The sequence below is a fragment of the Tursiops truncatus genome, chromosome 4, assembly GCF_011762595.2.
Source record: "Tursiops truncatus isolate mTurTru1 chromosome 4, mTurTru1.mat.Y, whole genome shotgun sequence".
NCBI lineage: Eukaryota > Metazoa > Chordata > Mammalia > Artiodactyla > Delphinidae > Tursiops > Tursiops truncatus.
This window is the reverse complement of record NC_047037.1, coordinates 11,620,871-11,623,440: the sequence shown is the minus strand read 5'-3', so window position 1 is coordinate 11,623,440 and position 2,570 is coordinate 11,620,871. Positions and strand designations below refer to the sequence as shown.

The 2,570-nt window shown below is 47.7% G+C and overlaps 1 non-coding gene across 1 annotated transcript; it reads right to left on the bottom strand.

Moving 5' to 3' along the window:
- Positions 1-431: 431 nt before the first annotated feature.
- On the bottom strand, positions 432-538 carry LOC117312285 (U6 spliceosomal RNA). The gene has a single exon (XR_004526541.1). It is a non-coding gene; the product is annotated as a U6 spliceosomal RNA (small nuclear RNA).
- Between the last annotated feature and the right edge of the window lie 2,032 nt (positions 539-2,570).

The following is a 2,570-nucleotide window of genomic DNA, read 5'->3' as shown; positions in this document are numbered from 1 at the left end:
GTAGGTATTTACTGACAGGGAAGATACTTTCAATCATTTTTAATACCATTATATTAGCAGGACTACATAGTATACTGTGTATATAGATGAATAAATAATGCACCAACTTTTATTCACAATGCTATAATCTGACCTTCGTTTGGTGACTTAATTAGCTGCTCTTGGCACTGTCCATGCAAATAGGTAAATAAAGAAATTCTTTCTTGATAAACATTCCAAGTACTCAAACTTTCCTGAAATTTGGACTATCTGAAGGGGATGTGAAAAGTGGAAGTTGCAAGTATATTATATTTAACAACAGTGTTTTTTGAGAATTGTTTCACAAAACGATTTAGTAAAGGTAGATTTTTTTAACATCTTTACTGGACTATAATTGCTTTACAACGGTGTGTTAGTTTCTGCTGTATAACAAAGTGAATCAGCTATACATAAAAAATACGGAACGCTTCACGAATTTGTGTGTCATCCTTGCACAGGGGCCATGCTAATCTTCTCTGTATCGTTCCAATTTTAGTATATGTGCTGCCGAAGCGAGCACAGGTAGATGGTTTTTATTACTAAAAAAAGGCTAAAGATGATTCTCCAAGGAGTGGTTCCCATAAAGTCTTTTATGTACATCATAAAATTTGATTTCATATGGCACAATGTCCAAAACACATGGACTTTTGAGTGGAAGGTAAGCTTTCTTTTCAGGTTTCCCTCTGCACTTCTAATATTTTGGAATAAAATGAGGGAGGGTGGAGGAAGAAAGCTGATAACTTCTTTTATAAAGGAAAAACCTTTAAGGCCATCCATGTATTTTAAAACACTTTATTTAGATAAGGCCATACTGCAAAGTTTTATATTAAAAATAGTACTCATCAAATAGATCCTTCTTTTAAAAAGCAGTGTGATTGCAGATTCTGTAACTGTAGAAATTCTTAACAAAAGACTTCTAATATCCTTCCTATCTTAAGTCTTATGATTTTCTTAGACATCTCAGTTATTCCCAATCAACATCACCACTCTTTTCCCCTATGGAGAATTTCCCCCCAACTCGCAAAGATCATCTTTAAAATCTCCATAGAGTAGACTTCTAAAAAGAGAAATGAGAAATCTTTATCACTAAAGGACACAGAAGAGAAGAAATCACTTCCTAGTGCCCGTTTTTTTTCCTCTTCCCACCGGCCTCCCCGGCTCATCGAAATTATTTGCACAGTTGACACTGAGCCAGGTAGCTGGGGTTCTACTCATTGCAGAATGTTACTGGGCATTCATAAAAGAGTGTATTTTTTCTGCCTTCTCCTCTCCCTTCAGCTAACAATAAAATTCCAACCATCTTTAATAAATTTGGGTGATTGCAGTTGCAAAAGTACAGACTGGGTCTGGACCGGCCTGGCAGGGACTTTTCCTGACCCCGGCTGGTTAACCTCATTCATCCACTCCCAATGCCATCCTGGGTTCCTGCCACACTCCAGGCCCTGTGCTGGGCATGGGGACACGGTGTTGAGTGAGGCACCTCTCAGCCTTCGAAGCTCTCAGGAGTGCGGTGGGGGACACGGAGCCCGGAGCAGAGAGTGACCAGAGTGTACTCTGGGCTCTCCAAGAGGAGAATGCGGGGAACTCACAGAAAGACGCAGTGAGGTCAGCTAACCCTGCCTGGAGGAGTTGAAAAACAGAACGAGGCTGTTTTGAGATTCTGACATCCCTTCTTCCCTTTACCGGGATCCTCAAGCAGCCCCGTCCATCCGGCGCGTCCTTCCCGGGCAGTCACTCACCACTTGCAAACCTCGTTCTGGCTCTGGCCGGCCCAGCCAACAGCGGTTCTAGCACTTACCTCGGGGAAAAGTCCATGCGGCTCCCGGCCCCGCACTTCCGAAGCCGCCGGCGGGTCTTCTCGCAAAGCACGGATCAGAGCGCAGCGCACCGCTGGGAGCGCAGCGCCGAGTGCCGCCGACCGGGGAGACCGTGGGGCCAAAGGGGACCGTGGGAGGGACGTGAGGCAGCGAGGGCAGCCTCTGGCTTCCTGGTGTCCTGCAGGCGGGCGGCAACTCCCAACCCTCCTCGCCGCTATATAAACGTTTCTTCCCGCCCCGCGCCGACCCTTCCCCGCCCCGGCGACCCCCCTCTCTGCGCACGTCCCCCAGGAAGCGGTATGTGGGGTTCTTGGGGCTGTCACTGCCCTGCCAGCTTCTTCCCTACATGGAACCCGTGCCTACGGCTGCGGACTAGGGAGTAAAACTGAGGGCGGGGAAATTGGGGCGTTCGAGGTGCGCGCCTTCTCTGCGCCCAACAGACGGGCAGCGTTGTGCGCGCTCTGAGGCATAGCGAAGATCAAGCTGTGCTCCGACTGTTGGAACTGCAGTCTCTTGCTGGCTTTGTCTGTGTTCTAGAATCTTCGTGCAAGGGACCCCGAGAGTCCTCGGTGGTGGGAACTGCTCCCTTTTGCCTGTGAACGCCCCAGGAACTGCACGCCTCAGGATGGAGGCCAAGCGCCATTGGGGTCCCCACTTGGAATTCAGGGTCCACAGGAGAGTATTCTTGACTCTATCGTCTACTGACCTTTTTTCGCTGGCTGTCTATTCATTTGT